Genomic DNA, 24912 nt, shown 5'->3' on the forward strand with positions numbered 1-24912 from the left:
GCAGAATTCCTGATCTGCTTCAGCTAAATAGATTCTATAATATCTCAGTGGAATCCTCACTCCTACTGAAGTACAAAATAATGCAAATTTTCCGTTCTCTTGAGCTACGCAAGCAATTCCATTAGAAGCACATGAAGAGGTATAACTCAAGAGCATTAGCATTAGGGAAATAATGTACAGTATGCTATACACCATAACTCCACTTTTAAAACCTTCTTAGACATTCCCCATTTGCTACTCTTGCTAATCATCCCATCAAAACCAAACAACTATATAGGTTATTTTATGGCCCTGCAAAAATGTAGCAGCCTCACAAGACCTCTGAGTGGCAGAAAAGCTTCATTGGCCCCATTTTACAGATGAGGAAACTGAGGCATGAAGGGTAGTTTTTCAAAATCTCCTAAATGACAGAGAAGCCTTAGACCCATTTTAAATAGTGACTTATGTACTTGGTGGAAGTTAGCACCAAAATACCTTCGAAGATATGGGCCTCAGGTGCCTAATTCACTTAAGCACTTTTGAAAATTTGACTCCAAATGACTTGTCTGATGTCACACTCAAAGTCTGTGATAGAATCAGGAATAGAACACAGATCTGCATTGAAAATAGAACTGAATGATTGCAGAGAGACAGTGTGTCAGAGCAAATTGAGAAAAGGCTGCAAAAAATCCAATCCCCTCCCCTCGAAAAATAAATAGTAAAGCATAGATAAAAGAAACAAATACTTTGTCTTTCTCTTCACAGCAGAATTCCAGGGCGATGTATCGTACAATTAGACACAGTAAAGTAAAGCTGGGCAGAGAAAGGTAATTCCATTTCACAGACAATTTCAATATTCTGACATTTGGTTTTGTTCTGATTATGCATAACACCACAAATGAAGCCCCCACTCTGGGGCAGTCAGCCTGGCAGGCTGCCCAAAAGCTGCAGACCCTGGAAGCCTGGTTTCCCAGGAAGCTTGGCAGGTGATCTGGCAGGAAAGCAGGTGTGTTTCCAAGGTTTCCAGCCTGGGTTCCATCAGAACTTTGGCAAAATCAAACTGTCTCCAAAAAACATTTCCATTTTTATGAAATGCCAAATTCCAACGAAAAAAGTGTTTTGTTGGAATTTTTCCAACCAGTGCTACAGTAAAGTTAAAAGCATCCGCAACCAATATCCCATATCTTTCCCTCCTCTAGCCCCTGACAGTACCTATCTGGCCCTCATCACCATAGTAGCTGAGCACCTCACGTGGTGCTGTGAGGTAAGGAAGTCCTATTATCCCCATTTTACAGATGGGAAACTGAGAGACTTGCACAAGGTTCCATAGGAGGCCTGGGCCAGAGCAGGGAGTTGAACCAGATCTCCTGAGTCCCAGGCTAGCATTTAACCAGTGGGCCACCCTTCTGCTCAGTGGAGTAAGCCTCCACTTGGAGAAACCAGGGTCTAATGTACAGGTGCCAAAGGGACGTTATTCAGCCAACCAGCTGGAAATGCTCTCGCTCTTTCTGTGGCATACCTAGCCCAAGTAACTGGATCCGGCTGAGACTAACTCACCCCACTTTGCACTCTCTGTCCATGTGAGCACAAAAGTGACATGCACAGAAGGTGGGAGGATGGGTGCACACTACATGGGGATGTCTACAGGGCCCCTGTTTTCATCACCTCTCTGCTCCCTCTTCGCTTTTAAAATTACTCCCGCAATCAGCATTCATTTCACAACTTTTGCCTTAGCCTTGTCATTTTACATCTGCCTATTGGCGCGCTGATCAAGCTGCCATACGCTTTGACACACTCCTGTTTAGAGATGTGCTTCACACAAGCGCACTCCACAAAGGCCATTTTTAACTTAGTTACAGACCACTTTTCAATCCAACCGCTCTCCTTCCTTTGTTGTTCTTCTGAGTGGTGCTTTTAACAGTCTTCAATTAGAGCCCCTGCATGGCCCTCTGGAGTCATGTCTCTCCCTTGCCAGGAGACACTGTGCTACTTTAAGTTGTTCCCTATCACCACTTTGTGTCTAGAGGTCATTTGTGTTCACCTTCTGTTCATTTAACTCACCCATGGCATATTTCCATGTGGTTGAGCTGTGGTTGTTGGCCTCTGATATTGGTTTTGATCTGTGTGCTGCCATTTGGGAATAGAGCTCATCAGCACACTAGGACTTGGCACATGTATGCTGATGGTGTCCTGATGGTATCCTCTGAAACTGGCTGTTCCTGAGAGAGCCTCAGGGGTGTCTGACCAACTGTCAGATATTCACAGTTGGATGAGCAACAATTTTCCAGAGGTGAACATAGGACATTGAAGCTATGGGGGTTCCAGGCAGGTTTCAGCTACGTACATTGACTTTTCAACACTACACTGAATTTTGAAGTAAACTTCTTATTTCCAAAAAATCATCTCATTCCTACTTCCAGACTATTGGGTATTTTTCACGTGACTCTGGTCCTGAGGCTCAGCTGGTCAACACCACTGCATTCATAGAATATCAGGGTTGGAAGGGACCTCAGGAGGTCACCTAGTCCAACCCCCTCCTCAAAGCAGGACCAGTCCACAATTTTTGCCCCAGATGGCCCCCTCAAGGATTGAACTCATAACCCCAGGTTTAGCAGGCCAATGCTCAAACCACTGAGCTATCCCTCCCCTCAACAATTTTACTGCTAGCAAATGTGGCCACAACTGTATTGATGTGACATTGCAACTAATTTTTTCATTTTTGGCTCCACACAGTCACACGTTGTGTTTCCTATAAGCCATGGAGCAATGAGAAGAACAGCATTCCAGTGCTGGCAGGCATGCACAGACAAGGCAGAAATGGTCCTTGTGTGCAACACTATTAGGCATATTCACATCTGAGTCACCCAACATTTGTCCTCGTGCATCTGGGTTGTCCTCTATTCTTATGGGTTGATAGCAGAGCTGGTTGAATACTAGCTGCAATTATTTGTTGAATACTCAGCAAATAATCCATTCTTTGACAAGTTAGCTAATGGATATTATTTCATCAGCGATAGATCTGGTCAAATACAGAAATATTTGTCTAATAATTGATTCGACTAACAATAGCATTATTTGTCATATCTGTTATTGGCTCTAAGTATTTCTCTTGGGATTCAGGAGAGCATTTCTGTTGTTACCAGCTTTAATCACTGTTCCCTCATCTCCCACATTTGTAGTTTATTAAAAATATTTCACCACTAAACTTAGTACTTGGCTTACAGACAATCTGTTATGTTCTGGACCTCCAGAAACAGCAAAGGAACGTGATTTTGCAACATTTGGGTCATATTGCCTTTGTCTTGTGTATAATATCCACTCAAAAAGGAAGGAAGTGGTTAAGGCACTAGCATAGGACCTGGGAGAATTGGATTCAGGTCCCTATCTGCCAGACTTCCTGTGTCATCTGAGGCCAGCCATTAGTCTCTCTCTCCCTCAGCATTCCCAATGGGGATAATAACACTTCCCTATTTCCCAGGGGTGTTGTGAGGATAAATACAGTACAGGTTGTACAGTGTTCAGATACGATGGAAAAGGGGACCATGTAAGTACCTTAGATAGTCATTCTTGCTGTAACTGTGCCCACTGTTCATATCAACATGGAATTGATGGGATGAGCGTGTGCAGGTTATGATTCCCATTGTTGGCTCATCTCTTTCCCTTGGACGTATTTATAGTCATATTGGGCCCCTGATCCCTAACTAAAGGTAACATGGACCTCAGACATTACCAAGTGTCAAAGGTGACCTGAAAAGGGGAAGTAAGTCCTTCTTGTGCCCATTAGATACATAGAAGTGTCCTTTCATCAAAAAGTTTCCTTCCCCATAGAAATATCAGGAATATCAAGTTTTCAGTGGTTTTGGTTTTGCTGGAGGATACTTGGGAGGAGTGGAGACCTAGAGGGACATCACAGTAGGTTGAAACTCGAGTAGCAGATTTCCAAACTCTTAGCTGAAAGAAGAGGGAATATTGAAGCAGACCAGAGTTAAACCTGTGTTCTTGTTATATATTGTTTGACTCAACAACAATGAAAATTTTAAACAGAGACTGACTGAATATCCCTTTATTTTAGACAGGGAAAACTGCAACATGCTTTTGTTATTGTTATGGTCATTAGATGGTGCTGTTAGCCCTAGACTTACTCATTCTGAGCATTTTCTTAACATACAAGCAAGTATTTGGTCTTGGAAAAAAATGCTGTCCTGTTGTTGGTTTTCTGATGTAGTGTTTTTTAAGGGCTCCGTGCCAAGCAGAAGGAGAGTTTGCTGTCAATTACTGAGGCAGAGTTGCATCCTGGGATCCAGACATTGGTGTTTGGGCTGAGATCCCTTCAAGAAGACCTGTGGGCCATTTGTGGCCACCTCGGTTCCAGGACTTATGCATATACATGTAAAGAAAACAAACTGCACAGAGTATACCCAGACTCCTTGTCCGTGATTTCTCCTCCGACAGAAAGCTGACTACAAAGCCTGACATCTGCTACCACGCAGCAGAGGGGCAAATAAATAGTCTTATAACAATATTATAACAGAGGCAGATAAGAGGGAGAACAGAGACACACAGAAATGAAGTGACTTGCACAAAGTCATAGCAGTGACCAGAATAGAATGCACATCTCCTGATGCCCATTCCAGTGACCTAGCCACAGAACCAAGGTTTCTGGAGTGCTTCTGTCTATTGTGATGTCTTTGTCCAATTAGTTCTATTATCCTCCAGAGTACCTGCAAGCAAAAAAATGGGAAATCAAGGCTTGATATTTCTGTTAAAAAACAAGCAAAAGGATACACTGAGGCTGTCTTTGTGCATCATAGAGAAGCAATAAAGGGCATATTTGGGTTTCTTTTTTCAGCCTTGCAGTTCACCTTTCAAATGGAAAAGCTCCTGGTAGCATTGGTAGCATCTGACATTCATAATACTGAGATCAGCAGTGCAGTGGCAACTTCTCCAAACACTGTGGCTGCTAAAAAGAAGCCTCATAAAATTGAGAGTAATAATCAAATTCTAATGAGGTTACAAGAGGCTGCAAGAAAGATTGCAATCATCACTAGGGGCTGCACACTTAAAAAGAGTTGCACTGCAATGGTCTTAATACTCAAGGCTGTGTTCCTAAAAAAAGACCTCAGCAGGTAGGATATCTGCTTTATTGATCTACAACTCATCAAATATTTATCATCTGGCAGCTCAGTGAAATGCACTGGGAATTCTAATGTGTGCTTTATTTATGTTTCACAGATCTCAGAAACACCCCTATGTTCTGTTGACCAGCAGGGACTATGACTTCAGCTGTTAGCACTGAGAACGTGTCAGCTGGATAAATTATTAAGAATACACAGGCTGCTAAACAAGCACACACAAATCTGCATTCTGGTGTGTCATCAGACAGCTTCATGGCTTTCCATTCACCTGGTCACCAGCCAGTGTTGTGGCATTGCGCCATCATTCCTACACTGTATCCAAGGACTGGTATGAATACAGCACGCTGGATGGAATTTCTATGCTATGACGCCATATGCCCATCCTGCATCAGCCAAGAGTGGAATGAATGGTGTCATTGGGTCACTCTAACAGTGTAATACTACCCCAGAGCCAGGGGCTTAATGACATTTGGAGGGGCACCTAAGCAGAAATGTAATATGGGACCCATCCTCCTGCCTACCTCTGCACTGTCTCTTTCCCAGAGTTGGTTAACAGAATGGAGGGAAGACACATTTTCTCTCACTTTTTTCCATCAGAGAAAAGAAGGCAGGGAAGTGGAGTTCAGGAAGAAGAGTAGGTGGTTTTCCCCCCACTGAAACGAATGCAATTGTTCAGTTTGAAAATTATTGAAAAACAAAAAGTTCAACCAAAATTTTTTATTTCAAAACAAAAAATTTCATTTTAGTCAAAGGAGCATTTTCTGTTAAAAAATGTAATGGAAAATGTCAACTAGTTCTACTCAAATTATCGCTCCCAGCTCCCTGGCAGCTGCTCCTGTCCTTCCCCTTTCCTCCCAGACAACCATTTTGAGTAGCTCCTCTCCTCACTCTCCCTCATCATCCCACCATGCCTGCTCTACTATTCTTCACCCCAACCTGCTGGCCCCAACTTATTGACTTCCCCCCCGTCTTTGGGAGGCACCGCTCTCTCCACACTTTACGCAGGGCTGACCAGATACATGAGAGCTGCTCTGAGACAGCACCTTGGAGGTACTAATGTCTCCGGCAGGGGAGGAAACAGAGCCATGGTGTCATGCCCCTCTACCACACTGGCCAGAAGATCCAATGGCTGCCAACGGGGGGTTTCCCTCATAATGGGTGGCCACGGCACAGTGGCTGCTGTGAAGCACTGTGCTTCATGAGACACTATGCTTTCTTGAGCGCCCCTGGGGCAGTGCAGCTCCACCGTGCCCCCTAGTCAGTACTGTGCCTTCATGGCACCATCTGATCATAAAATTCCAGGTTATATCCATCCGTGCTGCAACTCCGCCAAAGTCACTGCATGACTTTGGCCCTCTTTGCCAGACCTTGTGCAGGTGTGCAATGGAGAGAGCATACAGAGCCTACCCCTCACCCCCGCCCCCCCCCATGTCCCTTTATACAGCCACTGTAAAGGCCAAAATACCAATCCCTGTGCCCAGAGTCTCCCTCCGTACTCCTCCCATGTGCAGCTGCAACCCAGGGGGCAGGTGTGGCCATGGCTCCCCACATGCAGCAGCCAGCAGAGCTGACCAACCACACGGTGAGGAGTAAGCTGCAGCTCACAAAGGGCTGTTGGAGCAGGTGTGCTACCTCTGTGCTGGAGCATCCCTCTTTACTACAAGCTGCACCTTGTGACCCAATCACTTCCGGAGTTCTTGATCAGTTATCACCTAGGCTGAGGACTGTCAGCTGTAACCCGATGTAATGTCCGAATAAATATTCCAGAGGTTCAGCAGGCACCAATCTCCATTCGCCTCAGCTGCATGTAAAGTCCTTGGCCAGTTTGCTAATAGGAGTTAACTTTAATAGTGCAGGGCAAGAAGCAACAGTGGGGTCACTGTGGTGTTTCAGGTTGTGCCCTTATGGATTCATGACCAGCTTGTCTATCAAAACACATGAATCTCGCAGCTCAGCCTCATCCTACTCCTACTGAAGATAAGAGCAAAACACCCAACACCTTCAGTGGACGCATGCAGGATTGGACCCATAAATCCCCCCCTTTTATTCATCCCAGATTGTCAGTCAGGTTAAGCGGGTTGGGTTTCTCGCTCTGCAGCATCCCCCTAGCATTACTAACCCTAGATAAGATGAAAAGAAGATGTAGTATTTGGACCGTACTGGATTGCTGGAAGAACTCACACCTAGAGTTGCACGAGAAGCTTGACACATGGAAGACCTGGTGCATTATAAAATCTGATGGCAGTCTGACGCTGCAATAAAACACCCATGGCTGGCCCAAGTTAGCTGACATGGGCTCGCGGGGCTATAAAATGGTGGTGTAGACACTGGGGCTTGAGCTGGAGCCCAGAGTCTGGGACCCAGCTGTGCCATGACTCTTTTATCGTAGTGTACATGTACCCAGTGTTGCGAGAGTTCTTACAACTGCTTTACGCAAGAGCTTGCACTGCTTCAGGCTTGCCACAAAACCGTCACAGGAAGAGACAAGCAATAGGTGTTTCATTCAGCTTTTCTTATAGCGCAACCCCAGACTGTACCTCCCTGAAAAGCTGGAAGTGATATATTTGCTGAGCAGCTCACCATCTTTCTACAATTGCTGATTTGCCAGTACTGTAAAGCTATTGCTGGAAATGCCAATTTCTGCAGGCTGTAGATCAAGGAGAGGCTAGGCACCAATGGGTTAATTAATATAGCCACACTATGTGCCACAGGGAGGATGGGATTTTAGACAGCGATCAGTGTTGGCCTAACTCTGTTCCCATTAGACTCAATGAGAGTTTTGTGGTAGCTTTTGAGCTTCACTGCACTGGGAGCTCCCAGGAGGCATTTTGGCTAAATCAGCCAGATTGCCTCCTGGGAGCTCTCAGAGTGCACACAGCAGTGGCAGCTCCATCACTCTTCAAACAGAGGCAGTGTGTGTTATCTCAGCAGGGAGAGGTGTTAGCCTGCTTTCCCTGCTTCTTTCTGGGTACGTGGCACCCAAGAGGATGCGAATGGGAACCGGTGCCTGGTTCCAGCACAGGGACACCGGGAGGAGTGCTCACAGGGCCGGCCGTATCCAGGCTCTTTGTGGGTATCACACATTAGTGGAAACATGCCCATTACTCATCACTCACAGAACAGAAGAAGAGAAAAGCAAAGGGCTCCAGTTTAGGTGTTTAGATATTCAGGACTTATACCTGTGTAACTTGGAGACAAAAATTGGACTAAATTCCTACCCTGAGTTATGTTTTGATGATTTCAATTCTTTGCTGATCAAGCTCTTCAGAGACATCTGCATGCTAAATGTGAAGCAATGACATAGCATAGTGCTACCTGAATTTATAGAAGTGAATAAGTAACCTCTCTGCTCTCATCTGCTGTGGTTTTCATGCTTCCTCCCAAAGGGGAACGTCAGCAGTTAAACAGTGAGTATTAGCAAGCTGATCATCAGAAACGCAAATCTCTCAGAGCACAAAAATGCCAGTTGATTGCAAGGAAACAAACAGTAGCAGCCATATGTGATAGGGGGCTCAGACGTCCGGGTGATTTAATGGTTAGAGCACCCAACATCCAACCCCCTTCTCTTTCTGTCAGGGTGGTAACGGTATCTGTTCCTGACCCTAAGATGGGGATTTTTGGATTCCCCCCTGCATCTGGGCCTCAGCCCTTAAGTTGGTGTGGTAGGGGGACCTGGGCCCTCCCTCTCCAACTGATGCCAGCCCAGGGCCCTATGTGAAGCAATGCTGGCAGGGTCCTCCCTGAAGTAAGTCCAAGTTTGCCTCCCTGGACTACTGCCTACCAATAGGTTCCTTCAGTTCAGGGCATGGCCCCTAGTCCAAACACACAGTCTCACACTCAAGACAGTCCAAAGGAACAGGGCCTTGCGGGACCTGCTGGTTCTCAAAGCGGGGGGGGGGGGGGGGGTGTTGGAGAAGGCACAACCTCTGGGTCTTACCCACTCTGTGGTCCCTTCTCAAGCACAACTTTCTGTCTGGCTTCCTGGAGCTTTCTCCAGCAGCCTGTCCACCACCCTTGCATGCTTGCCTGGGCAGGTGTACCTGGGCCTAGTATTGTCTTTTAACCCCTCCAGGCCCAGTGTGGGGTTTGTATACACTATCACATCATGGAGTAGCCTACTGTAGAAGGATCAGCTAACCACTGGTGCATCCCCTTGTGGCTGGGTGTGATGTAGCAGGCTCTCCTTCTCTAGCTTCCCAGTTGATGGTCATTCCAAGCCTATGGTGGTCTGCATCTTCTCACGACGGGGCCCTCCAGCCAGGTCACATTTTAGGCCCACCCCTTCCAAGTTAACATCAAGGCCATTGAACAAAAGTCCAACAAATAATTCTAAGATCTTGTGTCTGGTCTCAGGCCCCTAACTCTGAGCCCAGTGATCCTTACACCCTTCTCTCAGAGTTTAAAATCATCCTTATCCTCTGTCCTTCACACAGGAGCCTTCACACCTGCTTCCTTGTGCCTGGTAGGGGAACCCAGGCCCATACTCTATACTGGGTTCTAGTCCAGGGACCCTAGGATGAGCAGCCAAGATCTGCTCCATCAGATATCTTGCCACTGCCTCCCTGGACTCCATCCTACCATTAGCCTTGCTTCAGGATTTTCCCTCAGCCCCTTCCTTAGCTGTTTGTACCAAGCAGCACCTCCCAGGGCTTTTCCCCAGAGGTTCAGTTCCTGTCCTTGTGTCAGGGTCAGACTCAGGAGCTTGGTCCAACCCTGTGTCTTCCAGGTATTTTCCCTCCCCCAGCTTCCACCTCACCCTGGAGGAGCCTTTGTGTTCCCCACAGCCTTTCTTTCAAAAAAGAAGCTTACAAGAAGTGGAAGATTGGACAAATGACTGGGGAAGAGTATAAAAATATTACTCGGGCATGCAAGAGTGAAATCAGGAAGGCCAAATCACACCTGGAGTTGCAGCTAGCAAGAGATGTTAAGAGTAACAAGAAGGGTTTCTTCAGGTATGTTAGCAACAAGAAGAAAGTCAAGGAAAGTGTGGGCCCCTTACTGAATGAGGGAGGCAACCTAGTGACAGAGGATGTGGAAAAAGCTAAAGTACTCAATACTTTTTTTGCCTCTGTCTTCACGAACAAGGTCAGTTCCCAGACTATTGCACTGGGCAGCACAGCATGGGGAGGAGGTGACCAGCCCTCTGTGGAGAAAGAAGTGGTTCGGGACTATTTAGAAACGCTGGATGAGCACAAGTCCATGGGGCCGGATGCACTGCATCCGAGAGTGCTAAAGGAGTTGGCGGATGTGATTGCAGAGCCATTGGCCATTATCTTTGAAAACGTATGGCGATCCGGGGAAGTCCCGGTCGACTGGAAAAAGGCTAATGTAGTGCCCATCTTTAAAAAAGGGAAGAAGGAGGATCCTGGGAACTACAGGTGAATCAGCCTCATCTCAGTCCCTGGAAAAATCATGGAGCAGGTCCTCAAGGAATCAATTCTGAAGCACTTAGAGGAGAGGAAAGTGATCAGGAACAGTCAGCATGGATTCACCAAGGGCAAGTCATGCCTGACTAATCTAATTGCCTTCTATGAAGAGATAACTGGCTCTGTGGATGAGGGGAAAGTGGTGGACGTGTTGTTCCTTGACTTTTGACACGGTCTCCCACAGTATTCTTGCCAGCAAGTTAAAGAAGTATGGGCTGGATGAATGGACTATAAGGTGGATAGAAAGTTGGCTAGATTGTCAGGCTCAACGGGTAGTGATCAATGGCTCCATGTCTAGTTGGCAGCTGGTATCAAGTGGAGTGACCCAAGGGTCGGTTCTCAAGCCGGTTTTGTTCAATGTCTTTATTAATGATCTGGAGGATGGTGTGGATTGCACCCTCAGCAAGTTTGCAGATGACACTAAACTGGGAGGAGAGATAGATACACTGGAGGGTAGGGATAGGATACAGAGGGCCCTAGACAAATTGGAGGATTGGGCCAAAAGAAATCTGATGAGGTTCAACAAGGACAAGTGCAGAGTCCTGCACTTAGGACGGAAGAATCCCATGCACCGCTACAGACTAGGGACCGAATGGCTAGGCAGCAGTTCTGCAGAAAAGGACCTAGGGGTGACAGTGGACGAGAAGCTGGATATGAGTCAACAGTGTGCTCTTGTTGCCAAGAAGGCCAATGGCATTTTGGGATGTATAAGTAGGGGCATAGCGAGCAGATCGAGGGACGTGATCGTTCCCCTCTGTTTGACATTGGTGAGGCCTCATCTGGAGTACTGTGTCCAGTTTTGGGCCCCACACTATAAGAAGGATGTGGAAAAATTGGAAAGAGTCCAGCGGAGGGCAACAAAAATGATTAGGGGACTGGAACACATGACTTATGAGGAGAGGCTGAGGGAACTGGGATTGTTTAGTCTGCGGAAGAGAAGAATGAGGGGGGATTTGATAGCTGCTTTCAACTACCTGAAAGGGGGTTCCAAAGAGGATGGATCTAGACTGTTCTTAGTGGTAGCTGATGACAGAACAAGGAGTAATGGTCTCAAGTTGTAGTGGGGGAGGTTTAGGTTGGATATTAGGAAAAACTTTTTCACTAGGAGGGTGGTGAAACACTGGAATGCGTTACCTAGGGAGGTGGTGGAATCTCCTTCCTTAGATATTTTTAAGGTCAGGCTTGACAAAGCCCTGGCTGGGATGATTTAGCTGAGGATTGGTCCTGCTTTGAGCAGGGGGTTGGACTAGATGACCTCCTGAGGTCCCTTCCAAACCTGATATTCTATGATTTTTACTCTCCCTCTTTAGTGCCAAGAGAATGACTGCAGCGTTCTTACCTCTCTTCCTACAGCCCCCTTCTGCTCCAGGCTTCCTCTCTTTGTAACAGCAGAGAGCTCCTACCCAGCTGGTTTTCATCTTTAATTATCCCTGGCCCTCTCTCCAGGTGACACCAGGTGGATTATTTGGCCTTTCAGACCTACATTAACTCTTTCACCATCTGTGTGGGGGTAGACATCTGGCTACATCAATCAACTGTAATGTTCCCTGCTACTGTATTCGTATACAAAGCTGTTCACAGGCTATCAAATGTGCTACCTTTGAGAACAGTAAATCCTTGCGGTTCTGTTCCTTCCAACCTCACAGAAGCAAACACACCAACATCTGGTAACTCACTATTCAGTACTAGTACTAGTTCTCCGCGTGGCTTGTAATATCTGGGATAAAATTCCACCAACCGAGGGGTGGATGCGGCCAAGAGGCAGACCCCTTTTTACACAGGTTCATCAAGTCTGTTCTGATGTTGGAGTCTCAGGCTGTCAAGCCTTCGCGGTTGCACAGGAATGGACCAAATGGCGAACAATTGCTATGGCTAACTGTCTGGCTAAGCGTTGAAGAAGTACTAAAAACCAGAAATCTCTACAGCCTTTGCCTCTGCAGTATTGCTTATCCTCTTCACGACCATGCTTGTTGCCACTGGGCCACCACTTTCAATATGAAGAACAAGAATATACACCAAAAACATGAAGTTAGGCATCTAAAACCCACCTTTAGGTACCTAAACAAATAGTGCCTAACTCGAGGGGCTCTAGTTTGAAAATTTTAGTCATTATAATTTCGACCCTCCCTATACAGTCACAGAAGTGTTCAAAGTCTCCACAGAGTCCAGACATGTTGTGTTTGTACCGTTCCGATGATGACCATGCACCCTTCGATTAGATTAAGCTTTTCCACCAGAAATAAATATGATTTTCACAACTTCAGCCTCTGATCCCTCTACCCTCCTCCTTCCAAAAATACCCTACCCCATGCAGACCTTTCTGTACCCCAATAATAGAGAAGAGAGACTCCATGAAGTCCATTAGGGGCTTAGCTATTGCCAATCTATTTTACATGGAAAGTGCCCAGATACTACAATAGGTGCCAGTACAAAACCCTGAGATAGACAGATAGAGAGCCCATCTTTGAATTCAGCAGAAAGGTGGTAGCTCCAACAGATTATGCATTTGTATTTCAGGATTAATATATTTTATCCTCTTTTCATGTGTTGCTACTACACAGAACACCAACCCTTCTATTGCCATTGGGATTTTGGGTGCTTCTGGCTGGAGGACAAGCTCTCAGAAGAAGCACTTCCAATGTCATTTTCCAAAGGATGCAATGTAATCCGGGATGAAAATTACTTCCTCAGTTTTATTATGAAGGAAAAATAGATTTTGTTGACCGGTTTGCAAGCAGAATGGTGTCCTTGATTTTGCTGCCTGCTTAAAGAATTGCTGGTATCTATTTATTAAATCTAGCTTTGCTTGACCTACCTACACCATGGACAGAGATCTAGCAAACCCAAGAATTGAACACAGATCAAAGATAAGCATAAACAGAGCAGTCCTGATCCTAATCTTACCTATGTCTGTGTGTAGGAACTGGACAATACTGTGTAAATCTGAAACAATTCCACTGTAGTCAGTGGAGTTCCTCTAAATTCACTCTGATGAAACTGAGATCAGCCTCTGGCCCTATAGCTATCACCTTGGCAGGGAGGGCTAGCATTACAGATGAGTATCTGAGAAGAGCTTTTTCTTCTTGAAATTACTGATCCACCAAACTAGGGCCTGACCCTGCACGACATTTCCTGTCCTTCATAAACACTGCATTTCTGCAGTGCAAGTGGAATTTTAAGGCTCCCGGGTGGAGATCCTCTTCTGGTGAAAACTGTTGTAGCTCAATTGACTTCCACGGAACTAGGATAATTGCATCAGGTGAGAAGCTGTCCCCAGGATGCTGCTGCTGTATAATATCATTAGAGATAATCCAGAGCCTCCAAATTTGGACACACATCTCTGCATTTTGAACAACCCAAAGTTCACAGATTCTGGGATCTGGATTTCTATTTAACACAATACGAAGAAATGAACATTGTGTGAAATCTGAATTTGGGTTTGGATTTTTGAACACCCCCAAAGTACAGGTGTGTCCTAGGGTAGGGCTTCTGGTCAGAGCCATTTCTGCATTGCCAGAGTGAGACAGTGTGATCCAGGGGAAAGAAGCACTGATTTGGAGACAGGAGAGCTGGGTGCTATTTGCATCTCTGCCAATAACTTGGGCAAGCCAGTCTTTGGGCTTCAGTTCCCCCATCTATAATGGGGAAAATAATGATTCCCTGCCTTCATAAACAATAGTGTGATCTGTAGCTGAAAGATGCTATATAAAGTGCTAAGTATTATTATGAAATACTATGTAGTAGTATATGGCAAGTCTTTCTTTTCAACTAACAGCATTGTATAAAAAAATGGACACTAGCACTTCACTAAAACCCTTTCTGACATTTCTCCTCCTCGTGCATGCCAGACCTTTGAATGGTTATTTACTTTGAATCCAGGCTCCCTAACAATTGATCAATATTTAATCTTGTGCCCACATGTTTATTCATCTAAGCAGCAACTCCACTTCAGTGTAAATAAAAAGCCCCAGACAACAGTTCAAAACCCTCAAAAAGGGTGGAAAAGAAAAAAAGATGGATAATAAAGAAAAGAGCATCTTGTGGAGTAAAAATAAAGGTAATAGAGAAGAGTATATCACATATTTGTAAGGAAAGAGGACTGTAGCTAGTCAACTGTGCAACTCCATTGTCTTCAAATTATGCACTCAGTTACACCTGTTGAAATCCTATAGTCCTCCTGAAGGCGACTGGGATTGCTCAGTTATAGCTGATGGCATAGTTTGACCCGAAGAACTTTTATTACTGGAAATGATGCATGAAAAAAAAACTTTCCAGCTTGACTTTCAGAGTTAAGGTTGTTTATAGGGCTCACGTTTTTTACTTGCAAGCCAAACGAAGTTGATAAGAAAGCCTGTGAACATGGAACCAGACACCATTTTGTAGTCACTTTTCAAAGCACAACTACACTTTAAACAGTCTAGTCCAGGGGTTGGCAACCTGGAGGTCACAACCTCGAGGGGGTTCCAACCAGATCTCATGAGATCTCACCCACTCTTTCTTTCTCTATGGCTAGATGGGAGCAAGGTCTGGAAACATTTTGCTTTCATAACATGGAGTAATGGGATGGGTATTGACTCTTGTAGGGTCAGGTTTTGGCCTGTACATGCATGTAACCATGGGCAGAACTTATCTTTTGGTGGGTTTTTTAAATGGGATATAAACTGAGCCTGTTTTGTGAAGAGAGTTAAACATTTGTCCTTTTACAATCAAAGAATTGGTCCAAATTGATCTGGTAGGAAGCTGATCACTTCTAAAGGCCTTGGATTCCCAGGGGCAAAAATAATTAAATTTTCCAAAATACTTACCATAATTATATTTTGCTCAGAGATTAGTTGAGTTATCCTGGTGGGATCAATTATGACTCATCTTAAAGCCAGAAGCAACTGATTTTCAGTAAATCCTTTTGGAATGTATATCAGCTGCTCAACCCAATAAAGTCGCTTTTTCCCTGTAATGTAATGTGTTATGGAAGTTATTAAAATGTTGCTCTTGGTCATTTTTCAGCATTCTGCATAAATTGTTTCAAGGTCATTATGCCTGAAAAAGAGAGAGCAATATATGCAGGAACAGCTCTTGAGGTGCTGCTAACCAGGTGCAGAGCATTTTTAATAACATTGTATGGTTTGCCTCAGAGGAATTAACGGTTCTACACTTTTTGATTAAATGGTGGCAAGCAACAGGTTATGTGGTTAGTAGAGAACAGAAGCCAAATTCAAAGGGCCAAATTCTGACTTGCTCAGCACCTCCAACTTTCATTAACTTTATAGGAAACTGCAGGTTCTTACTAAGGTTCCAATCCTGCTCATATCAAAGTCAATGAGGAGTTTGCTATTGACTTCAACATAAACAGGACTGGAGCCTGATTCTTTATTATTGTGTGTAAAATAAGCTATTATCAGCAGGACAGTGGGGTGGGAGGAGGTATTGTTTCATGGTCTCTGTGTGTATATAATGTCTTCTGCAGGTTCCACGGTATGCATCCGATGAAGTGAGCTGTAGCTCATGAAAGCTCATGCTCAAATAAATTGGTTAGTCTCTAAGGTGCCACAAGTACTCCTTTTCTTTTTGTGTGTAAACTTGTATATCTGTGCAAAGCAAGTGCAGCATGGGAGTTAAACACTATCAAACCAGAACTGGAGCATTTCATATGCACTAACATTTAATGTAGTGCTTGTGATGGGTGCCAAACTGGCAGTAGTGCAAGTAGGGTAGTACTCTCCAGTGTGCAGTACCGGCAAGTGATTTTTAGCGGGTACGGGGTACCGGAAAGACTTGGGGCTAGCCCCCACCCCCTTCGGGAGTGTGTGTGTGTGTGGCCTGGCTAGGGAGGGCATTCATTCTTTGTATGGCTTTAACAGCACAATGCATATGCTAACAAACAAACAAAGGCTTTGTTTAAGTTTGTTAGCTTATGTATTGTGCTGTTAAATTGGTCAGGAGTCCTCAAGAGGAGAGGGGTGGGGGAAGGTGTTTAAACAGTGGTTTTTATTCTGTTTCTCCCCATTAGTCTAAATTATCCATGACATCCATACTGTATCACATCAAGTCCAAATCATTAGAGGAAAGCCTCTGCTGGCACTGACCAGAGGATGTTTGGATTCTGATGTCAGCCCAGTTCTGCAGCCTAACAGGTATCAGGTGTTGTCCCCAATGTACATAGAATTTTTCTTTGCAGCCAAACTAGTCTAACATGCATTTTGCTAACTGGAACTGGAACAGCAAAACAAAGAAAACAAATGCCTCATTTTTCGTCTCTGTGGGTGAGAGAACTATAAGTGAAGATTATAATGCCGGACACTGACAACCTTAAACCAGCTGCCTCAGGAATCTGCCAAGAACTTTGCTGAAAATATGTTCCTCATCCTAGCAACAGAGCTAAGACTTATCACACATCTGCCCACCTTTATTTGAATGACGCTCCTTCTGATCTGACAGCTCAGGCATTGTCAGTTTTATCTAGAACAATTTACAAACTTGGAACCTAATACTGTAAACCTTTAATCATTTGATCAATCCCATTGAAGACAATGGGACTATTTGCATGTCTATGAACCACTTTTGTGGTAAGAGTTTCAGGAGTCTGTTCTGTTCCTATAAAGGAAGTTGAATTTCCCATTGAAATGCAATGTTTGGTGTGATACAGCATGGCCAGAAGGCAGCCGGAGAGTGATATAGGAGAGATATGTAAATCCCAGGATGAGGAGAAGCCTTATTCCCTGTAGAGGGAAGAAAAGTTTCTATAGATTAATTAAAAGCACCTGAAGCCAATTAGAGCACCTGAAACTATCACCTGATAAAACCCCCCTGCTTCAATCAGCCAGGGGAAGGAGTTGGAGTAAAGAGCAGTTTAGAGGAGTTGAAATAGAGGAGAGTTTGGAAAAGTGCTGTGGCTGGCTAGAAGACCAAGACCCTAGGTAAAGAGACACCTGGCTTGTGCAGAGAGAGAGGTCAGGAAGCCCCACAAGCTGAAGAGCAGGAGAGGGATTTAGCCCAGGGGAAGGAAGCACTAGTTCAAGTGGTTTACCACTATCCCTAGGGCCCCTGGGCTGGGACCCAGAGTAGAGAGCGGGCCCGGATCCCTCCCTCTCCACTACCCTTCTCTGGGTTACCAGTGGGACAGTAAATACACTAGTTCAGGAGCAGGAAACTGTGCCCTGAACCCCCCCCTCCCCCTCCCCCCCAAGAAGAGGAACTGTGGGACTCATCATAATCATTCTGGCAATTTGCCACATTGGGTACAATAGCATAATGCAGTTTAGGATACAGTTCTACTTAAAATTTGTCTTTTAATAAGTCATACATATGCTGAAATGGCTCCTCACCCAACTCCCATATTCTGTATAAATAGACTGAAATACTACATATTTGGGGGAAAGTGTTGGGGGTTTAAGCATGTTGATGTTTGTATATATAAACACCCATTTAATCACTGTACTGGAAAATATAGCTGAACTTAATTTTCTATGGAATTTGAAGAAAGTTTAACAGCCCCAGTTGTTTTCTGTGTTAATCAGTGTGAACCTGAAAAAATTACTTGCTTTCTAAGAAAAAAGAATCAGTCCACACTTACTGGAAAAAAAAAATTCCTTCTAACTGGTATTCAGAAGAGTGCTCCAAGACACATACATAACCTCATGAGCAGGGGGCGGAGAGGATACCTTCCACATTCTGACCAGCAGAAATAATAATAATAATAATACTAACAATAAATCTCAAAGAGGCAGAGGTTCACAGAATTGCTAATCTAAAAAAAACTGTTATGCTTGAAACCACCTCAGCACATACCAGGTTTTTGGATATTAAAAAGTTAACTGCAAAGGAACACTGAATGTGTGTCAGCCAGTGTGCCCTCACTGGCTAAAGGAGCAGTCACACCTGGAAAGTTAAAAATTTACCTTGCCCTTTAAAGCTAAATGGAGTCATGTCACTGGCTCCATCTCTGTTGTTACATAGCAGATAACAAAACCCCAGTGGGGCATGGTGGTGGTACATAGGCTCTCAGATACGTGGTGTGATTTTTCAGAATCTCTTTCGGGAATAGTCATGTAGGTGAAATAGCTAGTACTTATAATTCTGCTATTTCTATGCATGTATATTCATCTTGGTATCTGAGTTATGAGCTTGATATCTGAGCTATATTTACTACGTTTGCTCCTGTGGTAACACCCACAAGGTATTTAGCCAGCACATGAAGGGACAAGTCAAGTTGAATGGCCCATTAAGGAACATTTAGCTCACAATGGACCCTGGAAAACACCTGTCTACACTTAATGGACTTTTTGTGAATGTTCTAACTAGAATATGGGTGGAGGTGATGGATGTGTAACTTGCCCATGTGACTCCAAACACCATCTTTCACAGTTAGAACAGATTTCCCTTTACTTGGCAGAAGCTAAAAGGCCCTGGCCTGGAAACATCTCCATTCTGCCTCTTTCCTACTCTGGCCTCTTTCCTGCTCCAGCCTCTGGACTATGAACATATACTAATGGGAGCATTCTAATCAAGGGACTGAGGACTTTAAGGTAATCTGGAACCTTCATATTTCCTTGATCCTTTGCAGATGGACTTATGACTTGGATATGGTACAGAGACTGTTCTAGCCTCACTGATTGCTGATTTTTCCCTTGCAATGGACAAAGATCAGATATCTGATGACTTTCTCACATGAGTCAGCAACCTTTGATTCCTGTGATATAAGCAACATAGCCCTTGCTTGAGTGGTTTTGTTCTTTCCTCTCCAAATGTCAAAGCCTGTTCCCATTGAACTCAATAGCAAAACTCCTTTTGATCTCAATAGGAACAGGATTTGGCCCCAAGAGATCAGAGAATGTGATTTTGATCAATTGCTTATCTGTCCAGGGACAATTCTGATGCATGTTCTGCCAGGCTGATTTTGATTGCCCCTCCTATATGTCACGCTGATGAAAATAATAAAACAACGTGGGCTGTAGTTCTATCAAGATGCACATGACACACACAGTCCTATGCCTCTTTTCCATCAAACCCAGATGGTGCAGCATCTTTGCTTTCCTAGTGCTTGGTGGAGAGCAATACTTAGATACAGGCAAGCTGGCAGAAGCTGAGTTTGGACATAAGGGAGGCACTGATAGTGTGTTAAGGGAAAGTGGGGTGATTGTCCTTCCTATCCTTCTTTCATTTAAGAAGTTTTCAATTTGGGATGCTGCTGGATCCTCAATGACACCTGGAAGTACAGATGGCACCAGGGGCCCAAAGCATCATTTTACAACTGCATCTGTTTGACAGATGCAGTTCTAAAATTTTAGACAGGTAAAGGGGATGTTGGGGGGGTGAGTGTGGGGGCCCCAGGCTGGGTGGGGAAAAGTCACATGGAGGGTCACGTGGGGAGGTCACGTACCCTCTCTTGTGTCCCTCCCATGAGTGCAGTCCTGGCAAGAAATGATTTCTACTTGCACCACTGCAAACTGGCAGCATTAGAGGGTGAAGTCCTGTGCTTATCCATGGAACTGTATGACAGTGGCAGTATATGTATTACTCAGTCTCTTGCTGGCTGAACCCCTCTAGTGGGGCTGGGCCACGTAGAGTGGTCATGAGCTTACTATAGCCTCAGCTAACAGAAGTAAGCTTTTTTTTTAGTTCAGGCAGTAGATGCTCATGCTTTAAAATCCAGAGGTCCCAGGTTCAGTTCCTCACTGCTAACAACACACCTAGGGGCATACGGTTACACAAGCTTACCTGCACTACCCTACAATCCTTTCCTGGTGAAGCCTTTGCTAGAGGCAAGAAGGTATTTAAATCTCCTTCACCTTCAGTGCTTGGTCTTTCTGCTGAGACTGCCAGCAATAACATCATTTACAGCCAATTGTGATCTCGATGCAATTAGTGACTGGACTGAGACCATCAACTAATTTCACACACAAGTGAAAAAACGTCACCACCTTTACTAACCCTTGGACCATCACTCATTGACCATAAGTGGTATTATGAATGTAACAATTCCAGAAGGCTGTTTTTATTTACAATAGAAAGATTGATATTAGGACACTGATTCCTTATCTCTTGAAAAGGAGTACTTGTGGCACCTTAGAGACTAACCAATTTATTTGAGCATGAGCTTTCATGAGCTACAGCTCACTTCATCGGATGCATACCGTGGAAACTGCAGCAGACTTTATATACACACAGAGAATATGAAACAATACCTCCTCCCACCCCACTGTCCTGCTGGTAATAGCTTATCTAAAGTGATCATCAGGTTGGGCCATTTCCAGCACAAATCCAGGTTTTCTCACCCTCCACCCCCCCACACAAATTCACTCTCCTGCTGGTGATAGCCCATCCAAAGTGACAACTCTTTACACAATGTGCATGATAATCAAGTTGGGCCATTTCCTGCACAAATCCAGGTTCTCTCACCCCCTCACCCCCCTCCCAAAAACCACACACACAAACTCACTATCCTGCTGGTAATAGCTCATCCAAAGTGACCATTCTCCCTACAATGTGCATGATAATCAAGGTGGGCCATTTCCAGCACAAATCCAGGTTTTCTCATACACACACAAACTCACTCTCCTGCTGGTAATAGCTCATCCAAACTGACCACTCTCCAAGTTTAAATCCAAGTTAAACCAGAACATCTGGGGGGGGGAGGGGGTAGGAAAAAACAAGAGGAAATAGGCTAGCTTGCATAATGAGTTAGCCACTCCCAGTCTCTATTTAAGCCTAAATTAATAGTATCCAATTTGCAAATGAATTCCAATTCAGCAGTTTCTCGCTGGAGTCTGGATTTGAAGTTTTTTTGTTGTAAGATAGCGACCTTCATGTCTGTGATTGCGTGACCAGAGAGATTGAAGTGTTCTCCGACTGGTTTATGAATGTTATAATTCTTGACATCTGATTTGTGTCCATTTATTCTTTTACGTAGAGACTGTCCAGTTTGACCAATGTACATGGCAGAGGGGCATTGCTGGCACATGATGGCATATATCACATTGGTGGATGTGCAGGTGAACGAGCCTCTGATAGTGTGGCTGATGTTATTAGGCCCTGTGATGGTGTCCCCTGAATAGATATGTGGGCACAATTGGCAACGGGCTTTGTTGCAAGGATAAGTTCCTGGGTTAGTGGTTCTGTTGTGTGGTATGTGGTTGTTGGTGAGTATTTGCTTCAGGTTGCGGGGCTGTCTGTAGGCAAGGACTGGCCTGTCTCCCAAGATTTGTGAGAGTGTTGGGTCATCCTTTAGGATAGGTTGTAGATCCTTAATAATGCGTTGGAGGGGTTTTAGTTGGGGGCTGAAGGTGACGGCTAGTGGCGGTCTGTTATTTTCTTTGTTAGGCCTGTCCTGTAGTAGGTAGCTTCTGGGAACTCTTCTGGCTCTATCAATCTGTTTCTTTACTTCTGCAGGTGGGTATTGTAGTTGTAAGAAAGCTTGACAGAGATCTTGTAGGTGTTTGTCTCTGGTGTGTAATCTGTAAGAGTGTTTCAGGACTATGGGTTTTATCTGTAGGAAACATTTTTTTCTTGAACAAAAGAAACCAAGGAGCTTTGTAATTCTCAAGAGTTAGTTTTGACTGTTGCAAAACATGCTTCCGAACTTAAGTTACCATGGCTTTTTATTCATTGTGCCAAGCTTATTTATTCATAGCAATAGAAACCCTTTAGCAATGGAAAAGATTTTGGTGGTCAATTTTTTGTTGTTGACCTTTTGGACTGACAAAGGGTTTGTCTATCAACTCTATTTGAAAATACCATTAGTCAATCAGCAATAAAGGTAAATCATTGGCATGAACCAAACAGATCAATAATAGATGGGACAATTAATTTAGCTCAAAAGATTTTGCAGGATATTATTTGCCTAATAAGCAGCAAACAAGCATGAGTGACATCAATAACTCTTCAGGGTTAAGATGACCTATTATGAGAGCTAATTGGAAGTAATTATAAATATTAGATTTTGGAGTTACAAAGATTGAAGCAGAAAAGAGATTGATTACTCCTGTGAAAAGTCATTTCTCAACCAACCAAGGAGTACTATAAGCATGAATGAGAAATATCTTATTTCAATTACTCTGGATTCAAGCATGAATGTTTAGGGAGATGGTGTTTAGCATATATATGTTATCAGTTTTCCAACAACAAAGGAGTGTCACATAATCATAACATTCAAATACTTAATTTAAGTATTTATCTATCTAGCTAAAGTTTCTTTTGAGCAGCCGGCATCATAGTATCTCAGGCCCTAGCCCCACAACTGGCTCTGGGTGGGCAGATTCCCAGACCTCCCTGGGAACCCGTTTAATTTCAGTGGGGCTCCACATGGGTGAAAGGGTTTGCTCACCCAAAATCAGTTGCTGTATCAGGGTCTATGTGGCAATGGGTGTTGTCTTTACAGCCAATGATGTGCCTGACTGAAATATTAACCCCCAAATCCCCATACTTATATATTTACAATTGCTGTACAATAAAGCACTCGTATAAACACATCAACATTTATTGTTCAAGAGAAAGGGCATCTTGTGAAACTGTCTGCCCACCTCAATAGACAGGTATCAGTTGATCTATCTGCCTACCTACCTGCCTACATCAGCATTTCTAAAGGGCCTGTCCTATCACAATTGGTGTAGGGCACCAATCCTACAGCTTACTCCACACAGGGAGGCCTGTGTGCTCCAGTGACTTTATGCCCCATTGTGCATATATTAAAGCACACTGTACGCTAGTTAAGATGGATATGTCAAGTTAAATGAACGTTGGAAGTAACCCCAGCAGCCCTTAACTATTCAGGACACTCCTACCCCAGCAGGACATCCCTCATCTAAATTTCCCCCCTTTCCCCACCACACACGCACCTTTAAGATGACATCACAGCTGGCATCAATCCTTTCCTAAACACTATGACTAGCTGCTTAATTCCAAGCATAAATGCTGAGTTCATGTTGTTACTGTGGGCTGGTCTACACTAACTCTGGAAGTCAATCTAAATTAGCTAGTTCAGTTACGTAAATTACATAACTAAAGTCGACATAATTTAGGCCGACTTACAGCAATGTTTACAGTGCGCTATGTCGACGGAAGACACTCTCCTGTCAACACAGCTTCCATCTCTAGGAACACAGATGTCAACAGAAAGGGCTCTCCCATTGACTTAGCGTGTCTTCACCAGATCTGCTAAATTGACACTGCTGTATCGATCGCAGCAGTGCCATTTTTGCCAGTAGTGTAGACGTGGCCTGAGATAATAACGTAACAATGCACTGCCCAAAATTAGTTTAGAGCTTCTGAGAAAGAAACTATAATATCTCCCCAGAAACAACAACCGCAGAGCATTCCAAATCCCTCTTGTCCTACATGGAAGGCTTTTTACAAGGGGCCTGATTTTGATCGTGCTTATACTGGTTTTACACTGGTGTAATTCTATTGGTGACTGTGGAGTTTCTCCTGATCTACATTGGGGCAGGCTAGAGAAGGAGCAGGACAGTAGGAATTTCCAGGCTCTGGGACTGTACCCGTGCTGACAAAAAGGATGTCTCTGTAGGAAGTTCAGGAACAATGTAGTGGAACAGAAAGGGGATAATAAGGAATAGTAGGGGGCTATCATATCTAGTGGAGCATTCACACTAAGCTAAAAAAGACTGATGTCCCTCCTTGTATATGTCACTGAGTTAGTTAAGAAATGGCTCCACAAACAGGCAAAGAGAAGGACTGTCATGAGGCTGTCTGGGGCAGAATGCAGATCACTGACAATGAGAAACCAAAAGAAAATACAAAGAAGGAAAGCTTATTAAAGCATCACAGGAAGTTGAAAAGAGAAATTAGCCAGGCCTCTGATAACATCCCATTAGAGAGAAATTTGGTTTTAACAACCAATACTTACAGTCATCATATGGCCTTAATGAACATTTTATCTTTGCCAAAGCCTGCTCCATAATACAAGCCACCATGTTTGATGTCCTTTTAATGGTCCATGGATTTCATTTGTAACAATCCAATTAACAGTTGGGCTATGGTAGCTCTAATCATCATCTCCTGTTAATATTGTTTCTGTAGCACTGAGTATTTCACAGTTTGTTAAACTGCATTTTGAACAAGAGAGATTTTGAAATCAAAGAATTGCTCAGCTTGTTAAGCTTGTGTGGGGGAATGAGCTGGAGAGAAGGGGAAGGAGAATACAGATTCAGAACTGGCAAGGTCAATGAGCTACCGCAGCGATGATCACTCCTTTTAAACCCAATTGTTTCTTGCAAAGGGCATGTTATGTTTACAGTCCATATGCGACAGAGCACGCCTAGGGTTTTAAGATTCGTTTTTAGTGCCACAATGAAAAGGAGAGGCACTGAAATCCTGGAGATGATCTATGCTGAAAGGTGGAATGACAACACAGCAGGCCTGAC

At 44.1% G+C, this 24912-nt stretch overlaps 1 long non-coding RNA gene across 3 annotated transcripts in view; it reads right to left on the reverse strand.

The window, feature by feature from the left end:
- Positions 1–4027: 4027 nt before the first annotated feature.
- The window catches only part of LOC125630825 (uncharacterized), a 43061-nt gene continuing 22176 nt past the window's right edge, over positions 4028–24912 (reverse strand). The window contains exons 2-4 of one of the 3 annotated variants that reach the window (XR_007354798.2): positions 15346–15488; positions 5636–5767; positions 4028–4700 (exon numbers count right to left, since the gene is read on the reverse strand). This is a non-coding gene — a long non-coding RNA (uncharacterized LOC125630825). The remainder of the gene's footprint in view (positions 4701–5635; positions 5768–15345; positions 15489–24912) is intronic. The other 2 variants (XR_012667292.1, XR_012667293.1) reach the window with 2 other exon arrangements.

The sequence above is a fragment of the Caretta caretta genome, chromosome 2, assembly GCF_965140235.1.
Source record: "Caretta caretta isolate rCarCar2 chromosome 2, rCarCar1.hap1, whole genome shotgun sequence".
NCBI lineage: Eukaryota > Metazoa > Chordata > Testudines > Cheloniidae > Caretta > Caretta caretta.